Here is a 22,446-nt window from a genome sequence, read left to right as displayed (position 1 = left end):
AGGCTTTCTTAACATTTTCTTTTTTGATTCATTTGCTTGTGTTGGATAATAAAAAAGTTAGGTACTTTAACAACTAGCCATGTTTTTCATCAATAAATGCTCATTTTCTGCTTAGTTTCACCGGCATATTTAAAGGAACAACCATAAACTCTAGAGTATTTTCTCTCTAGGCTATATATTGTTAATATTGTTTAGATAATATCATAATACGAATGTTGGTGAAGTATTTTGAATTTATATTACAATGGTAGTACAATATGAAACCTGTTTAAGAAGAAATAAAACACAAAGATGTCAGACTCAAACAAAATATGGATTTTAAACACATTAACTTTATTGTACAGTTTGAACTTAAATTGGTTTTTTTATACATTTTTTTTTTGGCTTAAATAGAGTGTGTTTCATATATTAATTTACCAAACGTGATGAGTACTAAACTATAAATGTAAGTGGATGAAAGTAACATTTTAAATAAATATCTTGTCCAAACTTTTGTTCTAGGTGTTTGAGAATAAACAGGACAAAAATCGTTCAAATACTTTAGCAACCTGCTTCTTATACGTGTGATATACGTCATTCTTTTATTTTCTTATTTGTTTACATTATTTCATTAAAAGAGCTTTAAATAAACTTCAGATTTAAAATTAGATTATATAATATTGTAAAATTAGATTATTTTACTCCAGATTGTGACGCAATTGAAAAAAATGTCGCAAATATCCGCATTTTTTGAGGGTGGGAAGAAACAACAGACGAGATCTAAATATAGTCATTTTCTAAACGATGCGAGCTAAAAATAATTTCGACCAGCTGGTAATTACATTGTACATTTCTGTAATTATGAAGAAATATGCGAACGTGGGAATGAAAATTGGCATTGTTTCTAAATATGAACTTCATTGATGGGTGAGTCATATAAATAAAAATAAAGACAAGCCAACTCATGGTTTTTAAACATAGTCGTGTCGAATTGCGACACTTGACAGAACATTCAGATCTTACTTAAATAAGATTTATAAATGAATCTAATAATTGTGACACATATTTTTATGATGACTTTTTTTTGCTAGGAGGTATCCATAGCCCAGTCAAAATAAAAAAAAATATATTGTATTATCCTCAAGGAACATAAAATTCCTGTAGTTGGTTGTATACCATAAATGACAAAAGTTTTATTTTATTATAAAGGATTTTTAGGAGAAAAGAAATGAATTGTTCATTGAATGAATTGAATGAATTTTTCATGAAAGTATCGGTTTAATTTTAAGTAATCAGTATTTTAAACAGCTGGAACTATTTGTGCATTCAAAGCAGTTATGATGATGGTTAAGGGGTGTAATCCGATAAAAAAAGCTTCCAAAAAATTAGAATTTAAACTGAAAAAGGACTGGAATTGTGGGTTGACCGAGGTAAACGACAAGGACAAAGCAAAAAGTCAAAACAACAATACAAATAGTGAGCTTTAGACACTTAAAATGTAAGAGTAACTTCAAGGAATTTTTCAAGGAAGGGAAGAGTACTTTAGAGAATTAATAAAGCAAATGAAAAATTATAATGTTGATTTATCAGGCCTATAGAAAACAAAGCATATTATACATGGGTTTTGAGAAGAGAATTAAATGGTCTTTAACAATAAAAAATATATTAGTTGTCGGCTCCTTTATAAATGAAAAGTTTAAAAAGTTGTTATCAATTTTTTTAGTCCAGGTTCTCTGATACATTATGCAAACTACGAATAAAGAGATATTATAAATAATAACCATCCTCAATGTGCATGTCTCGACAGACAAAAAAGGTGGGGAAGCAAAATCCAAATTCTATGAAGGCATATGAAAGATTTAACAATATTCTCGCTCTACGAAGCCAACATTGGTAAGTCCAAATTCATTTCAACGTGAAAATAGATAATGAAGAAAAGTGCAAACCAGCTATATGCAATTATAGTAAGCATTAAGATACAAGTAAGTGTAAACGGATCTAAACTCATTAAATTTTTTAATGAAAGACAATTGAAATATGAGGAGTAGCTACTGCGAACAGAAAAATTGTTCTGTTCTATGTGTTTTGTTCTGGTCTATGTGTTATATAAGATACTGGTAAAAAGATCTAGTTGGAAACTAGTACTAGGGTATGCTTCAGAAGAGACAGATCTAGTATAAAGATAGATCTACTACAGACCAGACCGTCGTACTAAACAATCTCTGCATAGCAATTATGAACAAGATAAACTAAAAATAGACCTGCAATATCTGAAAAACGTTTAGATCCCTATAAAATTAATAAGATTGACGAAGATAAAGCTAGAAGATACGACACATATATGGTATATGCATTGTCAGAAACTTTTAAACTTTCTTTACTCCTTATTGATCACTATTTCGTTTTAGAAAATATTTTAAGGGGAGCGAATATTAACATCAAAAATACACGGTCTAAAACACCAGCTTCCTCGGTTTAGCTTGTTGGATGACATGGTTCTTCTAGATCACAAGATTTAAAAAAAAAGCTGAAACATGTTGAGAAATCAATGAAAGAGAAATTAAATATGCGGTTCTGAAAAGCGGTAAAGAAGATATAGACGAAGATTTTCGAATTGCTCTAATCGAAAAACATGAAATCGAGGGCACAGAAGATTTCACTTATCTATGGATCAACATCAATAAACGAAATACCGAATCCAGAGAAATCCACAGCAGAATCAACGAGGAAGTAGTGCAGGAGCGCTGCTATACAATATATTTAATACAAATCAAAGGTAAATCAAATCAAATCAAATCAAAGGTAAATCTGCATAATATATGCCATAAGACCAATCATTGTACGGATGCAAATAAATGAAACAGTTGAGAGCAAAAAATTCAAGAATGATAATTGAAATATGGAAAGAATATTTATCGAAGCTTTGCACGAAACTGAAAAAGGTATTCTACTAAATGGTTGCCGGCTAAACAACATCAGATATGCAGATGACACCATAGTATTTGCGGACAACTTAGAAGACCTACAAGTTCTTATGAACAAAATCACGTATTACAGTCAACAATATGGACTCAATATAAACGTTAAGAAGACAAAGCTTATGATAATTAGCAAGAAAAGAATAACAGAAGATCAACTAACTCTACGTCAACCAATCTCTTGTAGAAAGAGTGACGCACTACAACTACCTCGGCACCATAATAAATGAAGAATGGACCAACAACCAGGAGATTAGAGAACGCATCGGAAAAGCTAGATCCACCTTCAATCGGATGGGGGCCTTCTTCAGGAGTCACAACCTCTCTCTTGATACAAAAGTAAGAATGCTGCGATGCTACGTCTTCTCTGTCCTTTTTTATGGTGTTGAATCGTGGACTTGAACGAAGATATGTGCAGAAAACTGGAAGCATTTGAGATGTGGCTATATCGGAGAATGCTTAAGATCCCGTGGACTGACCGAATCACAAATGAGGAGGTCCTCAGAAGAATGAATAAGAATCGAGAAGTACTGACCACCATCAAATCTCGAAAGTTACAGTTCTTCGGACATATTATGCGAAATGAATCCAGATATACTCTCCTTCAAGCCATCCTGCAATGAAAAATATTTGGAAAACGAGGTCCAGGAAGAAGAAGAACATCTTGGTTAAAGAACCTCAGAATCTGGTTCAATACAACATCTGTGCAGTTTTTCCGCGTTGCTGCAGATAAGATAAAGATTGTCATGATGATCGAAAACATTCGTAACGGATAGGCACATCAAAAAGAAGAAGAGGAAAATACTTTTTCAATAAAGAATAAAGTGGTTGGGCCATATAGAAGAATGCTGCAGATCGCATTGATAATAATGATAGAAAAACGGGACCATGGAGAAAATGAAGGCCCAGAAGACAATGGCTGACAGCAATGGTGGAAGAAAAGCTGTGCATTCGAAATTGGGCGTTAGTTAGGGTTAAAGAGGAACAGGATAAAAGTAAATTAACGAAAAATCTCCAACTAGGCCCAAGGTCTGCGAGGCCTCTAGAGCTAAACTTCCTCAAAAATATCAACATTTCTATTTTCATGGATTAATTGATTCCCCGTTAATTGATTGTGATGTTAGTAAATTATTATTTAACACTATCTGCGGTGTGAATAATAATTAGTCTTTTTCGTTTAGAAGGGGGCGCTTTGTTCGTCTTTCGCATTTTCATAAATAATTTCTCCTTTAACTGCATTTTTTCCGATTATTATGTCTTTCCTTCTAAAGATTAACTCCCGTAGGATTTTTCAACGCCTATCCTTATCTCTTTGTGTTTCAGCAGTACATTCTAGGAACCAAACTTTCGAATTCAATATCGATTATTTTTGAACATATGTACTTCCATCCTATATAACGATACACTTTTTGCAATGTTTGATGTGTTTAAGTTGTTTTCTTCTTCTTCTTCTTTTTATTGCTCTGTCCCGTGCGTTGACTATCAAATTGGTTATACTAATTTTGTTGACGCAAGCTCGGAAAAGGAATGCAGAAGATCTGTTAAACCATTCTCTCAGGTTTTTAAGGCATGTCGTGTTTGATCTGGCTACCTTCTTTCATCCCTCTGGCCTTCTATTATTAAATGAAGCATATTATATATCTCTGAGTGAGGCATAACATAGCCCAAATATTTCAGTATGCTATTTTTGACTGTTGTGACCACTTCCGTAACTTTCTAATCCGCTGCAAAATAACCTCGTTACGAACTCTATCTACAAGTGTATATGTTAAAGTACAACCTTTGACACAATATAGAACACAACACACATAACATCTTACTAATCTAATTTTCAGTTGTTTCCACATAAGGTTTTCTTCATCTTAAAAAATGCAGCTCTGGCCTTCTCCATACGCATTCTAATTTTTTTGCTCACGTCGCAGTTCTATTTAGATACAAGATAATTGATACTGTTGGTTCCCTCCAGTTATACTCCATAAGTTGTTACCACTCTGGGTTTTATTGGCGTTTTACTGACCAACCTGTACACAGGCAAACACATATGAATAAAATCATTAACAACATTGACATTAATAGATTTTAAAAAACGAGAGTTAAAAATAGTGACACGTTTGGTGACTAAACACTGCTAACCGAGGAAACACCCCTACAAATTAGGGTGAATTATCCATTGTGCGAAAAATGCGAAATAAAAGAAGGAAAAGTAAACTACTATATATGTTCTTTGTGAATGTAAACAAATATTGTTTGAAGAAATGTCTAAACTGTTTGCAATAAAGTTACTGGCTTTTATTAAGATCACACAAAGTGATGCAATTTAATGAAACGACAGGGTTTAGTATATAACCTCTACTGTCTAGTCTCTCCCATAATATACCAGATACATCATGGGGGGGGGATTTAATATGCTCTCAAAAATATGAAAAATAATAGAGCTCCGGGGATGATCGTGTGATCATTGAGGCAATTAAACTAGGTGGTACACTTCTGAACCCCAACAAATTTGTTTGCATAACGAAATAAATGGAAAATATTGACTAATGGACCCAACGTAAAGTGGAGAGATCAATGTTTAGCTTCAGTCCATATTGATCATCCTATTAAACAGATGTTGATTGTTGTTATTCGTAACTATTTGCAATTAACACCGTTAATTAAGTTTAAGTTATTTAAATACATTAAAAACAATTATTTCTTCTAGCTAAGGCACATTTAATAACAAAGTTTGTCTGGAAAAACTCATTACAAATTCAAGAAGAACTTAATAGACGTTTGTAATTTACGATGAAAAGAAATAGAATATATTCTCTTTGATAAGACAAGTTAAACTTGTGTAGAAAATGTTCTTTGGTGGGCTGCTTGGCACAGTAATAATTAGAAAATTACGGAATAGGAAATGGGTGGAAAGTTTTAAATTGAAAATTTCTTAGCATCAACGTCATATTTATCGTCTTAACTATTACGAAGAACAAATTGCCTTGAATCATCTGTCTTGTGATTAGTTGTGAAAAACCGTCTGTTTTCCAAGGATTATTTCAAATAATGGATTTAAATGATTCATTGATTACATATTAAATGAGGGTAATAGCTAGTTGATTACTCTTTTTTATTCTTTAAACTTTTGTACTGTAACTTTTGTAATGAGTATTTTTCTCAATTCAGATCTACGTTTAAGATGTTCTATATGTTACCACGTAGTTTTATTTATCCTTAAATAGTTAATTTATTGTTTAGTTTTGCAGTTGAGAATACTAATCGTAAAAAAAAACAATGTGGAAGCAATAAGAATAAATAAAAAACAAAACAAAATAAAAGAAAGCAATATTTAATATTTGTTTTTGGAGGATTAAAATGTATACTGTTACTTTGAAGAATTGGTTTAAATCGTTCTACATTTACATAAATAAACTTACATAAATCTTCTTATATGCCTTAAAATCATATATTTTCATGCTCTAATTTTTTTAGACATTCTTGTACCACAGAACTACAATTTACAATGAGCTAAAATGATTTTGTGAAGCTTCTCTTATGCTAACTATTTAAACTCCGTATATCAACTCTTAACCATTATTTTAGACGAAATAGTGTAGTAATGAACAAGTCTGCTTTTCTTAATTTAGGATTTTCCCATACAATCTTTATCAACACAAGCAATTCTTATTTCTGCAATGTTTTTGAAAACTGCAAAAGTAGAGTTACTATACCGCTGTAACTTGTAAACTAATGCCCCAATTTACCGAAAATTTTGACAAGTGATGATCGAAGAGTGGTACTTTCCAAACTATATGGATGTGCTATTAGTGGCGCCATTCAAATGTCACGTCCTGGACTTATTCGGGTAACGTGGTATATTTACACATTCTGAATTTAATTACATTGACAGCCATTGAATTTATCGATAAATCTTACCGTTAGTATTTGACACTAATAGCAATTAACAACCTTTTTTGTTATCACATAACCCAACGCAAATACTAAAATAATAACAAAAGTGGGCGCGCCGCCTATGGTATTGAGGATTTGAAGAGTGCGAAATATTATCGACAGCGGTGGGTAGTTTGGGGAATGCAGGTAATGCCGTTTTATGGTAATTTCATCACTACGACCTTCCCACCTATTTTTAACCTACTTAACTATGTAGAGTAAATATAATTTTCACAATAATTTTAGATGTTTTCTAAAATAGGTCGTTGTCGTTTTTAGTAAAAGATGATTGGTTTCAAAGATTTCAATAATGGTTTTATTAGTGTTGTAATGCTGTATGGACAGCATTCGGCAAGTAAAATAAGTTTTAAAAGCAGTTAGACTTCTTTCTGTCCTTCCTGTTCTGTTTCTCCAAACCTACGATCACTTTTATTGCTTAAAAATGACATCTCAAGATATACTCGAAGTGTTCTGTGCTCAAAACTAACCAGTGGAACCAGATCTAATACTAATAAACTACTAGATAAACAATACATACTCAGAACAGTCTACGGGTTAAATACAACAAGAAAATGGACAAAAAATATGGAGATTTTGAGATACAAATATGGAGACAATGTATACTGCTTGGAGAAGAAATAGAGTCTAGACGATAACTATAAATATGTAACTACTTGTTTCAGTCCAAAAACGTGTTTGGAATCATTCGGTATTGCTTGCGACACCACTCATAGCTACCAGAGCTCAATCCTTTCTGATAACTTAAGTGTCCGGGATATGTGAATTTTCCACTTAAAAAAGTGAGAGTTGCATGGCTTAATGGTTTAATTCTGGAAAAGAATAAAGCGGCCCATTGATGAACCATACCCTACCATAAACACGAACACGCAAGTTAACGGAATGGAGACCAAGAACAGGTAAACTAAACAGAGGAAGACCACCTACACGATGGCAAGATTATCTCCGAAAGATGATAAAAAACTGGACCCATACTAGGCAAGACCTTGCACTCTGGATACAAACAGGGGAGGCATGTGTCCTGCAGTGATTTTAAATCGGGCTTTAGATGATGATGGTGATTTGAAAGATTCACTCGTAGGTTGCGGTTATAAGAAAAAGTGATACAAAATTATTTTGAGACAAAAATATCTAACCGCTATGAAATTCAAATATTAACGGGTTGACAGTTTTTAATTCTAGTATCTATAATCTAATTTAATCTGACAGTCCAGTTAACTGAAAGTCTAATATATGTGTAGAATTGTAATCTTATTTCAACAGAATTTACATTTATTCAATTTCATCTTCTGCAAATTTTTAAGTAAAAATTATTAAATATAAAATTGTTTTGTTACTGTAATTTTATTGGCCAATATTATTTTTTCAACCTATAATAGCCGTAAACTTTTAAATCATCTCAAATATGTAGTACCGCTTCATTCATTTCTTCGAGTTCTGATTTGTTTGCCAGTAAAATTATCAGAAAGGTATTCAACAAGGCACCAGGAATGTACACGGTGTCTCAACAAAAGTTATATTAAAAAATATTATATGCTTTGTCAATGTTTTGAAATTAGTTCCTAAATACCACCAATTATTTTGCTGATGTCTTACTTTGTAAGTTTTGCAGTAAGACGATCGATCTAAAAGTGAGTATATGCGATTGGTTATACAAGGAAAAGTGGAAGGAAAAACAGGACCGGGGAGACGACGCACGTCCTGGTTGAAAATTTTCAATCAGTGGAGAACTCTTCAGATAAAATCGGCCGTGATGATCGCCAATGTCCTTAAAGGATGAGGCACATGAAGAAGGAGAATGAGAAGGAAAGCTCGGGCTGATTATAAAAAAACTAAAAATTTTAAAACAAAAAATATGTGGGCATTGAAAATAAAGAATCTAATGAGATAGTAGATATGCATGCATATCAGTTTTTAATATATACACTTCACAGATAGCAAAGATTGGTTGGCAATTCTGTAAGTTCTATTCTCAGAAGTTATATACATCCAAAAACACTCCTAGTATTATAAAAGATATTTCTTAAAGGAAGTTCACATTAAGTCTCATATAAAGACAAATACGGAAAAGGCGTTGATGAAGGTATGTGATCGTAATTAAATGGAAGAAACTTTAAGGTAACTATCAGATAATGAAAGCAATGATGAGCGAAAATAGAATAGAAAATAAAGCCCAAAAAAGAAAAAAAACTTCCGCACAAGGGACAAGAAGTCCAGAAAGCAATGAAATCACCTCAGGAATGTTAAAATCATATAGTGAAAGGAGTGTCAAAATTATAGAGGTGTATATTGTACTCCTAAACGAAGAGTGAAAAATATTGACCATTTAAATAGAAAAGTTGTTACTGCAAATGGAAAAAGAAATAGAGAAATATCTAACTAGATTTAGAATAGACAGGAGTATAGTGGAGCAAATATTCGTCCTAAGAGAAATATAAGTTGAAAGCCCGAATTTGACATACCATACCACATACCACACCACATACCACAGCAATAAAAATAAAATAGACTCAATATCGAATATACTGAAGGACCTAAATGTGGGTCGAAAATTAATTCAAGTAAGTTAAGAAAGAAGTAAAACAAGGAGACGACACATTGTCTTCAAGCCTGCTCGTTTGAAGCTTGAAAAAAATCTTAATAGAAGCTGGAATAAAAAAATTGGAACCAATCTAGGACAACATCAGTAGGCAGTCCAGTAATACCAGAAATAAATCCTGACAATAATATATCTTAAAGAAGCTAAAAGATGTATCAAAAAAAGAATGGAATGTGTATAAATAAAGCGAAAAGTTGAGTACAGTGATTATGTAAAAGAAGGTAACTATCAATTTTGGCACCAGGAAAAAAATTTCATATTTAAAAAACTCACGAGACAGAGATTAGGAATAGGAAGTACTGGAAAGATGAAGTACAAGGGGAAATCCAAAAGCATATTATGATTGGTCATATATATGTGCGGCACCCAATATGCTCATTAAAAGAAAAAATGTGCAAGAAACTAAAAAGGGGATCTACAAAGGCGTAATAAAAACACAAAAATTTGGGCGAGGGTGAGCGCATAACAGTAACCGTAAGATACCTATAAATAGATTATACTATAAATATGAATTATGCTCATTATATATATATTCAAAGAGAGTTATTGAAATTTAACTTATATTTTTATTTTTAACACACGAAAACCTTCCCATCCACAAATGGTATCTAAACGATACAAGACGTATCAGCAAATTTTTCGGAGTAGGACAAAAAGAAACCTCAAACATTAACAACATGAATTTAGATTTGTTATCGGTGATGATGAAATCGAATTGATGCTTTTGTTCTTCGAATTTAATGCCCTGTATTGAGTTATTTTAGCTGTTTATACAAGAAACTGCTGTTCCCGATTTGACCTGTATCTTATTGCCATGCACTCTTTAAGTACAACAAAAATAACTACTATTATTTCTGATTTGACCAAACATATCTACACCCTCACTGACTAAAAATACATTTTCTAACCATAGTTTAGCTAACAAACATGCGCTATTTAGCTAACAGTAGCACGGATGAATGGTCCAAAATGGAAGACGTACAAAGTGGTGAAAATACATATCAACCGAAATTGGGACACATATAACGTCTTATAGTGACGATATGCCTGTGACCCGCCCAGTTCTACCAGCTGTCCGTTCTATGACATATGTGACAAAATATTATGCAAGAGAAAATAGCAGGCAAACGCAGTCCAGAACGAAGAGTATGATTGGTAGTTGCGAGGTTAGTATAGTACTGATACAAGCATGCTATTTAGGGTGGCAGTGTAGCTAGCCATGATGGTAACCAACGTTCTGAAAAGACATGGTACCTGATGAATTGAGGTGGTGAAGAACATAATAATATCGGGTAAAAGCAACGTTGAGTAATCCAATATGGATTAGGTGAGGCCAGACGCCCTCGTTTGTAAGATTGAAGTGTCTTAGGAAATAAACAGTTAAGTAATTCCACGACATTATTTTGATAACAATCTACTTTTTTCAATTTAATTGACCATTTTGAAAACTTACATCCCTTCAGTATTTTCTGAATTTAAAATTTTTTATCTAAAACCATCATGAGCTAAGGATTTTATTCTAAATCTAATAAAAATATTTATCACGAAATTAAACGATTCCGTTAACCACCCTGTAGTTTCACTCGTGTTATTTTCTCCAGTGGAACGCCCTTGCTTAAACACTAGATATGAATGAAATAAACACGTGTCTGGGTACTTCTATCAGGTCGTTCAACTTTAAGTTCCACCAAGACCTTTAACTTTTAGTAGGATATTATACCTAGACTTGGACAATTTGTACAGGGTGTCTTATATACGCTTTTGTTAGAAACGTATTATTTACATTTAACTTATTTGCCATTAAAAAAACAATTGTTATGTGCTGTTACAGTTTTGCCGCATTTTAGAGTGTTTTATGCTATAACCAGCTCTAGACATGTTAAACAAGAGTTATGACACCAAATTAAGAAGGCATATGATGCAGTATCACGATAATCAATACAATTTGGTAGAAAAAAACATCTTAGACAAGGGAAAAAATCTGATTATCATAACATATACGAGTTTGGGTATATCAATAAATAATTTTAGAATAAACTGAGCTCTATAGAATTCCTGGATAAAGCTTAATGGAAAACATAAGAAAAGATAAATATACCGACCAAATCAGCAGAAAAGACAAGAAATAATATTGCAAATTGAACGAAAAATGACAAAAAACATCAAATCAAAATTACACATCACCAGAACAACACACGACAGCAACGTACAGTAAAGAATCTTTTAATAAAAAGAATAGCTTTCATTCATCTCTTTAATTATTAGTTTAATGCTTTTTCATTTATTGATACATATTATTAAACACTTTAGGTTCTCATAGTTTTTCTTACTGCAGCTATAATTTACATTCTTCCTTGTTAAGAATTCTAGGCCTATTTTTTGTGCGTCTGTGTTCTCGTGTGTTATGATTGTTTATTTTTTCGGTAGGTCCACTTATTTCCGCATTACATCAACTGCCATTTAGAGGTTTGCTCATTTTTTACTACTTGTTTAAATACGTCTTGTCTCTTAGATTTTTGTTGAGCCAAATTGTTAATTTTTTAATTATCTTTGTACTTTTTTTTGGTACTAATAATGTAACAAATATTCTTGCTCTTGGTCATATTTGAACGAAAAATCTTGAGATGAATATTCCTATGACAACTATGAGATATAATACAAACAGATGAAGACCACACGGAAGAAAGGCGAAATGTCACAAAGAGGTTAATTCGAGAAAATTGAATTTTTAACTTTCAAACCCTAAACATCATCATACAGTTAAATATTTTGCATACTTCTTTATTTAAGTAGTCTTCATACTTATTTTGTAACGTATTATTTAATCAACGGAATTTAAAATAAAACACAAAACTTAGAAACATTGCTTTATGTAAACACAAGTCACTACAAACACGGGAAAAAAGCGAAATATATGACAACAATTTTTTTCTGATCTTCATTTGTCTAGCTTTTATTATTTTCTCCTCATTTTGTTTACGTTTTTGTTGTTTTTGTTGTAAGGTAAGCCTCTATAGAACGATCTAGCCCTTTCAGATGTGCAAAACTGACTCAAGTGGACCCGATCGTTAAATTTTTCCTTAGAAATTTTCCTTAGCTCTAAAAAACATCTCTATGAAAAAAGAGAAAAGGAAGGGAATTTTTAAAACAAACTCACCTGTATATAATTTTGGTGGCAAAATAAACTGGCTCTCGGGTAGTTGCACCTCATCGAAATTTGTAAATGGTTTGCGTATAATTGACGTCTCCCATTGTCCATTATAGGAATCTCGGTGTTTGAAAAGGCGTGGATGATCTTTCAATATTTCGAGTTCTCTGATTGGTCTTGATTTATGTGTTGGTTTAGTTACGTAAATTTTGTCCAAGAATAGTAACCAGTTTCTTATAAGTAATTGATCGACCTCTACGACATCGAACGGATTTGGTTTTACTCGACATGATCTAATTTCCGTGTACCAATCCTCAGGAAGTTCAGCCATAATTTTTTGGTTTATCACACCCATATCTCGATCGCACTCCATGTAAGAATGACCTCGTATTGGGAAGGTTACTTTGATTGAGTCCAACCTTTTTGCAGTATTAACTACATAGTAAAGATAACGGAAAACAGTGAAGATTTTATTTTGGCCGCCACATGAATCACAGAATATGTGGAGGTGACGAACTGACAGATCAAGCTGAACAAAGATAAAATGGTGCAGAAATGACACTACTTCGTTTGAACCTTTGCCTCCTATGGTTTCTGGAAAACAATAAAATGTAGCATTTCCTGTTGACAATACATGAATATTAAAGATGTGAAGCGTCAGTTGTCTCTTATAGTAGACGTCGTTGGTCGGAATATTTGGAGTGGATAAATTTTTTTCAAAATCCATAGATACTGCTTCACAGTTAACATTCTGCATTGCTGCTTTCCTTGTCCTTCTCTTTATTTCATAAAATGCTTCCGCTTTGGATTTGTGAAGGCTATTTGACAAAGTTATTCGTTTTATCTCAACTTCTATCTTTTGTTTTTCAGAGGCATCAATTGTTTCATTCAATTTATTGTGAAGGACCTTAAGTTCAGCCAAGAAATGATCGCAAGCACTACACGTATCACTCCGCGGATAGCCGAAGCTAATGATAAAATGCTTATTCAAGATTTGTCGATATGTTTCGTAAGACAAAGGAGCGCCCTTATCGGATTTGTACATAGTGTACATTTTCTTAATATTTAAGTCATCCGGAAGGTACATTTTCTTAGTTTTATTTTTACTATAATGGCTTTCTCTTCCTTTAAAACGCTTTATGTGTTCAATAACTTCATCTAGCTGTTGTTTTGTTAATGCGTGTTTTTTTTGGATTTTTTCCGCGTTTGTCAATTGGTGCACTACCAGTAGCTTTTAAACTTTTTTGAATATTTTCAAGCCTCTTCCGACCAATGCCATGAAGGCTTAGAAAAGCTTTAAAACAAACTGGGACGTCAGTAGTTTTATCGTCAGTCGTTATTCTAACTCTAAAAGAATACGTTGCATCATGCAATCTTGATGTAGCTTCACCTCGGGCTCTTCTTTGCTTTACGGGCATTAACGTTATTAGGCCTGCCAAGTAAATATTTTGTTCATCACGCCCCATACGGTTAAAACTGTTTATAATGTTTGATCGATTTTGTTGATCTACTGTTTTGAAACACTTAAGTCTCTTACATTGACAATCGTCACCTGATTCATGGCTCTGTTGTCTTCATTACTTCATGGCTTCATTACTTCATTTATTCGATCTGTAATTTTCCTTTTTCTAGTGTTTTTCGCGACACGTATCATCTCTTTCACTATCCGTCATTTTAGAACACAATAACACGCACTTTATTTAATGAAGGCTAATCGAAAACTAAACGTTTTTAGTAAACAAAATGAGGCGTGTACTCCCCCGACGTCCCGACAAGCACTGACATTCCACCTTTCTCGGATTTACGCGAGGACCATTCGCCTTTCTTCCCTGTACGAAGAATTTTATAACGTGTTTTAAGCTATGAGGATTCGTCTTTTTCCCATGTTTGAACGACTCACATAAAACTACTACTAAAAACCTACATATTGCTGCTCTGAACAAAAAATAATCAAAAATTGACATTTCGCCTTTCTTCCGTGTGGTCTTCAGATAATCTAATGGCAAAGACGTGATATATCTCATAAAAATTAGATAGAGAGACAATGTAGACTAAGATACTAGAAAAATAGGCAAACTGGCAACCATTAGTAATGATCACGGCTGATGACGTAATAGCCTTAAGCAGAGCTAGCTTCCAAGGCAAATATTGGACCAGTAACGTTCCTTGTGTATGTTAAATAGTGTGTAAAATAGCATAACACTCGAGGTCATAAGAGAAGACTAACAGCTTCCAAACCTAAGCCAATACAATATATATTAAGGTTCTTGAAACAAGTTTTAAAAGTGCTATTTTAATCATGTAGAATTGACAGGAAGATAGCAAACGAAGGTAAAAAGAACAAACCTTTATATTGCAATTTCTTCTCTCTTTCAACAACACATTTAATGGCCAGGGACTAATTGTTCTATAATACACTTTGTTTTTCATCGCATGATTGATGTTAATTCGCTTTGACGTTCCTATGCATATTAAAACTTCTTCATTGAACTTTTTTTTTACATCGAAGAGGTATTTGAAGATTTTTCAAATACATCTACACTACACATTATAAGCATAAAGTCTATGTTCCTAATCAATATCACTGAACTACATATTAATATTTTTATAAGTTTATAAAAGTTTACATAAGTTTTTTGTCATATCTTCAATCATAATCTACATAATCTGTTCAGTTATAAAGATTAATTAAAAAGCACCCAAGTTTCCAAAAAAGAAGTAAAAACGACATAAAAGGTTAGCTCATTTGCATTTTATTTTCTATTCGAAGTTTTTTGGGGTGGTCAAATCTAATTTCTAGCTAATGTTAATGTTGCTACAATAATGATACCAGATCCCCAGATCTCGTAAGGGCTTTACATGAATTTGATTTAGAACTGCAAACATGGTAACATTGGTAGTTGTTGTCAAATCGATACAAATAACTTTGAACATAGATACTTGACACGAGAAAGAACATATAAAAAAACAAAAAAACGTTAATTTGTCCTAAAGGAGAGAACTGAAGAAGAGTACTGTATGCTCAACAGAAAGTAACAATTATAATTGCTCCCTAGAAGGTAACAGACGAGATGTTAGTTAAATCACAAAGATTAGAAGACATTTTGAATGAAAGATATGAAAAAGAACAATTAACCGCAGCGATTGAGCAACGAACATAATTTATGCGATGACTGAGAATTGTAATTTTGAATGTTTATTTAGCATTTCCAGGCCCTTTAAGTTATCCTGAACTGTGAGTTAGAGTTGCGGACGTTATAGAAACAAACTGTCCAACAGAAAAATACTTCAAGTATTTTAATAAACGAACAGACTCCTTTATCTGAAAAACTATATTGAAGACAACAGCAATACTGTAATAAATAACACATTCGATAAACTTAGACGATAATGGATAACTGAAGAGATTATGGCAAGAAGATGTAATTGGTTGATATAAACGAATGGGTATTGCTAATAACTGGTAGTAACTAAAACTCAAAAACTATATGCTATTTTTTTACTATCTTTCTTGGTATAGAGTGTATAGAGTATAATTGGTAATTTTCAAATAATTAACTACCAAAAAGTTATACGGTATATCGAAGTCCTATCTTATCCTGTCAGTTTGTTGTCAAAAGAACGTAAATTACACCTTGATTTGCTTCCGAAAACACACCGAATTCATCACTGGCGCCCAACGACGATTCTTTGCAGATCTGAGAAGAAAGCTCTTGGTAAAGAGATCTGGATCCAATAACGGAATTATTGCGGAAACTGAGGTGTACTTGAATTCAAAGACAAATCGTTTTAGAAGAAGTTCATAGAATTGTTAGGAGACGTTGAAATCCTAAAAGAATACTAGGTCTGGAACCTATCGGGTGAAGTGATAAAATGTTAGTATAATTTGTGAAGTTACAAAGAAAACAGTAGTTGATTTACTTCAACTCTAAAAACTCCATGCATAAAAATGTCATAAAACCACACACTGTAAAAATTTCTTTAATCATTTCCTGTGCACAAAATTTTGACAGTAGCATATCCGGGGACATCCTATACGATTTACTGTGTTATTTGACCTAAAAATGAAGACTGTCGATAATTTTAGTTTATCAATGAAACTCCGGCTTTGATGGTGTTTTATGCCGTGTTTGTGAGAACGTATGTGCGTCGTTGGTTGTATGAGGTCGGTGAAAGAATTTCATTTGTAAATATACAGAGTGACCTACAGGCAAGCAAGTGAAAAAATGCGCAGTTGAAAAGGACACGTGTCCGTGTTATTTTGTTGATACGCATATTGTTCCACATTTGAACATTAAAATAAAATTTATGGTTTTTGTTATGATTGTTACGATGTGTAAGCAACCTTGCATGTAACGTGTGGTGATTGTTAGACTAGAGGAATAAATTATTAGTATATTGCTAAATGCCCTTAACAATCGATTTATATCAATGATCAAGGTTTTAAGTAGATTCTAGTTGCATTCTTTTAATAATTTTACTACAAAAACTTGAATATTTTATTTTTTAGTTATTTTCTTTACGACTAGCTACTCTTAGAATATATTTGCACATTAAAACAAGTATTAATTAAATAGTTGTCATGATCCACAAGGAAACTAAGTTCCTGTAGCTGGCTGTATACCATGTATCACAAAAAATTTAATTAAAAATCCTTTATAAAAGGTATATATAAATTAAAAACCCAAACGGGCTTGTAATGCAGACAAAACGTTTTCGGAAACCATGTTCCATCATCAGTGTCTAGGTGTACATGTTTTGAGCCACTAAATATCAGGGTAAAAACCCGTTAAAATTTATCTATTATAATTTGGTTTAAATTATTTGGTATTATATTTTATGATGTTACAGTTACCAGTGGATACGGTAACACGGCGACGTATCATACGTAGACAATCTAGTAGGTATAAACTATACAAACGACCGATCCTAAAATTCAAAATAGTAATTAGACGAAACCCATTATTACCTAGGTTTTACGTCAAAACGAAACAACTACACGGGAATGGAATGATCATGTAATATCTGGATACAATAGCTAAAGCCAAGGAACTACCATAATCTTTTCGCAATCCAGGTAATGGAGTAATAAATATAATTTTTAAAGAAATTTACAACACAAACAAAACTTGTATTTTATTAGAGTCTCTCGCTAAAAATGTTATGAATTGAAGACTTTTACCTGTGCCCACCGGTATTGAGGAAATACAAAAATACAGAAATACAAAAATTTCAGAAAGCCATAAATGGAGAACAGCTCCCAAAGGAATGGACGGAGGCATATATGACATCTATATTTAAGAAAGGAGATAGAAAACGCTGCGAAAACTACAGAGGAATAAGCGTAATATCATCAATAGGAAGATTATAAGGGAATATACTGCGAGAAAAGATAGAGCAAGCGATAAAAGGCAAAATCGGGGAGGATCAGGCAGGCTTCACGGCAGGGAGATCATGCATAGACCACATATACACACTGGAACCGTTGGAAAAGAAAAAAGCAAAAAATAGAGATATACATTTGGTATTTGTGGACCTGAGAAAGGCGTATGACTGTACCAAGGTCAGAACTATGGGAGGCAATGTACAAATTAGAAATACAGACACGGAACTTATAGAAGCTACAAAAGCTCTGTATAAAGAAAATAAAGTGTCCATTAAAATGGGAAGAAAAATCATAGGAGACTTCACCACAACAAAAGGGCTCCCGCAAGGTTGTTCCACATCTCCAACCCTATTCAAAATATACTTAGAGAAAGCCTTGACTACATGGAAAAGAAAATACGAAGGCATGGGAGTACCGGTACGGAACGAATACCTATATACGTTAAGCTTTGCAGACGATCAAGTAGTGATTACACAAGACCAAGACGACCTCAGATATATGATGAAAAAACTACAAGAAGAATACACCAAGGCTGGCCTAGATATTAACCTCGCGAACACAGAGTACGTATCTACAAGTGAAGAAGACATTGAAGATCTACAGATTGATGACAACAAATGAAGAAATTACACAAATATTAGGACAAACAAGAACAGCAATCCGACAACTCAGTATGGTGGAATAGACACCTAAATATGAAGACAAAAACACAGATTTATAAAACATTAGTGCGAAGTATTATGACATATGAGGCTGAAAATTGGACCATAAACAAGAAAAACAGCAGTAAGATAGCAACAGAGATGGAATGCCTGCGAAGATGCTGCAGGGTAACAAGAATGGATAGGAGAAGTAATGACGAAATAAAGCAAAAAACATCAATAGAAACAGTCATACTAACATATATAGAGCAAAAAAGACTAAAGTGGTATAAACATGTAAGAAGAACTAGCAACAGCAGATGGATAAAGAGAATAACCGAATGGAGCCACATAGGAAGGAGGAAAAGAGGACGACCCCGAAAAGCCTGCAGGAACGAAGTAGACGACGCCGTGAGTAAGAGAGGCCTAAACGATTGAGAATGGGACAACAGAGAGAGATGGAAACAGTTGAGCAGGGGAAGGCAGTGAATACTGTAGAATCCCTGAATATATATTCAAAAATAACTGAGACTCTTATTAACAAATAGCCGATTCTTATTTTAATCCCATTTAAAACTCTGACGGGCAGGGCGTACTGATCGGAAATCCTGGGGTGTTCCTATGGGTTATTTTTTTTTGTAACAATTTTTAACACCGAAAATCTAAAGACAAATTGATTTATCGCACAGTTTGATGAATTTATGTTTGTGCAAGTTGCATTTATTTGAAACTTTTTCATGCCGTACCCATATGGACCTCGCGGGCATCTAAACTTTTTTTTGTTTCAGTCCTGGATTTTCGCTACAGGAAGCATTAGAGCTTATTTTAAAAAACGATGATAATATAGCCCTAGAAAAAATCTTTGTTGATCCTCCACCAAGTAATGTACTCCACCTTACCGATGAAGAATCTGGAGACGAGGATGAAGGCGGAACTTTTCTACATTTACCTGGCAAGCAACTTTGAGCACCTGCAGAGCTCGTTTTTACTAACGGTCGCATTGGTGGTAATTCAGATGATGCTATTCAAGAATTTTTAACCATTTCTTCATGTGTTATCAGTTTACACCAGGCATGACAATACTAATAATTATTCAGAAAACTTTCAGAAAACTCAGCACCTGCAGAGCTCGTTTTTACTAACGGTCGCATTGGTGGTAATTCAGATGATGCTATTCAAGAATTTTTAACCATTTCTTCATGTGTTATCAGTTTACACCAGGCATGACAATACTAATAATTATTCAGAAAACTTTGACAAACGAAATGTAAATGAAATTCCAGAATTTACTGGTTCTTGGTTAGCCTATCAAAGAGATAATGTACAAAACGTAGAATATATTGAAGGTTATATATCGAAATATGTAAAAGGAGATTTTCCTACATCGAGTTATGAACTTTTCAAAAATAAAACCCCCATCGAAGTATTTGAAATGTTTTTACCAATGATATTATTATATACAGCTTTTAAAAATCAAGAGAATCTAAATATTTCCCATGATGAAATAAAATGCTTCATAGGAATCCTTTTTTGAGTGGTTACAATTCAGTCCCATCTAAACGTCACTATTGTAAGAAGTCCGAAGATATTAGAAATGACTTGGTATCGAGAGCTATGAGAAGAAATAGATTCCTGTCCATCATGAAGTTCATTCACTTCAAGTTTGAGAAAATTAGACCTCTAATGAATATGATAAAAAACAAGATTCCTGAAACTTTTTGTGCCCGAAGAAAATTTAAACAAGTATTTTGGAAAACATAGCGCTAAACAATTCATTAAAGGAAAACCGATCCGGTAGGCTATAAGGCTTGATGTATTAACACAAACGAAGGTTATTGTGTGACATTTGATATGTATCTAGGGAAAAATGCTACAATTTCTGATGGTTATAGCACAAGTTTTTTAAAGGCTGCTTCTTCCTTTGTTAAACTTTTAAGCGAATTTCCTGCACAAAAAAGGAAGTTACCATATCATTTTTACTTTGACAATCTCTTTACTTAAGTAAATCTATTCAACTTCCTTAGATTCGGAGGCTACCACGATACTGGAACAATGAGAAGTAACAGAATTCCTAAACTAGAAGTAAGAAAATCGAATGCTGCTGTTAAAAAATCGAAGCAGCTGGTTAAAGAAAGAAGAAGCAAAGAAACAAGCAAAAACCAAATCAAAAGTTAAAAAAAATCTTTCCACAGGTACTTGATCCACAATAATTAAAAACCAGAGGACAATCTGTAGCGCCATAGAAAGAAAATCGGGTATATTTTTTGTTGAATGGAAAGACAACGACGTTGTGTCAGTAGTTTCACCGTGTCTTCACCTGTACGCCCTATAAAGAGATATTCCAAGGAGCAACATAAAAATATTCAAGTACCGCGGCCGTTTGTGATAGGAAAATGTAATGAGTATATGAGGGGAACAGACCAAATGGACCGAAATTTAACTGAGTATATGATAAACATACGAGGAAAAAAGTGGTGGTGGAATCCCTTTACATGCTTGGTTAATGTATCGCCATTAAGACCCAAAAATGTCCTAGTTAACATTTAGGCGCATTTTAGTACAAGGATATTTGACAAAATACCAAACTATTACTTTACGACCAGGACCAAATCTAATCTCCCAAGCTAACTCGAGAAAAGTAATACCTGACATATATATATATATATATATATATATATATATATATATATATATATATATATATATATATATAAGCGGGGATCCTACAGCTTCTGCCGCTTCCCGCATTTCGATCGCCATCTTTTTCTATCTCTCCAGGTGTCTTCATCAATGGCTCTATCTTTCATGGTTTCCATAACACCTTGTATCCAAGACTTGGCTGGTCTTCCTCGTTTCCTTCTATTACTTGGATTGTATTCCATAGCTCTTTTTGGCCATCTGTTGTCGTCCATCCTCTGTACGTGTCCATACCATATTAACTGTCTAGTTTCTATTCTTTCAGAAGTTGTATGTACTCTATCTGTTTTTCTTCTAATTTCAGCATTAGGTATACGTTCTACTCTTGATATACGGCAAGCTCTTCTTAGGTAGTCCATTTCAACCGTGTCAACTTTTTTCTTTCGTTTTACTGTCATTTGCCAACATTCTGCTCCATATGTAAGAATGGGCTCTACAATTACTTTGTAGATAGTCATTTTAGTTCTCATAGTAACTTTGTTGGACCAAAGTATCGAATTCAGAATTTGAACACTCTTCCTGCCTTGTTGCACTCTATAGTCTATATCTCGTTCCGTTGTTCCTTTACTGCAGATAATACTTCCCAAATATTTGTATTCGTAGCACCTTTTCATTTGTCTAATTTCCAAATCCGGGTCTTCGTCTTCATTGCCTGACATACGATACGATAACATTGGACATTTGGTAGATTCTATTAAACATGGAAAAGACGAAGATGTGGGTTAGAAAGTTGTAAAAGTAAAGTGAGAACAATATGCATTAAATGTAAAGTTGGATTATGTGTACCATGTTTGTAACCTATCACACTAAAATAGGTATTTTATTCAATAAAAATGCATTAATTTTTTTGTCGTATTTGTTCTGTGATTTAATAGGTTTATTCTTTTAATGCCCACGGTGATCACTAGATGGGGACCATGGTTAAATACAGTAAATTTCATAACCGATAATTTTGAGGGAATTAGAGATGTCATTTATAGTTTCGATGTAGATAGGTCAGGTGCTATAAAAAAATGTGTGGACGTTTTAAAAAAACCGTTATTAAAAAGTAATGTGGTACATATCTAAACCAA

At 33.3% G+C, this 22,446-nt stretch overlaps 1 long non-coding RNA gene across 2 annotated transcripts in view; it reads right to left on the bottom strand.

Moving 5' to 3' along the window:
• The window catches only part of LOC140446260 (uncharacterized), a 161,303-nt gene that overhangs the window by 46,873 nt on the left and 91,984 nt on the right, over positions 1-22,446 (bottom strand). The window lies entirely within an intron of this gene.

The sequence above is a fragment of the Diabrotica undecimpunctata genome, chromosome 7 (genome assembly GCF_040954645.1).
Source record: "Diabrotica undecimpunctata isolate CICGRU chromosome 7, icDiaUnde3, whole genome shotgun sequence".
Taxonomy (NCBI): Eukaryota; Metazoa; Arthropoda; class Insecta; order Coleoptera; family Chrysomelidae; genus Diabrotica; species Diabrotica undecimpunctata.
The sequence above is the reverse complement of the archived record's forward strand: the minus strand, read 5'-3'. Positions and strand labels throughout refer to the sequence as shown.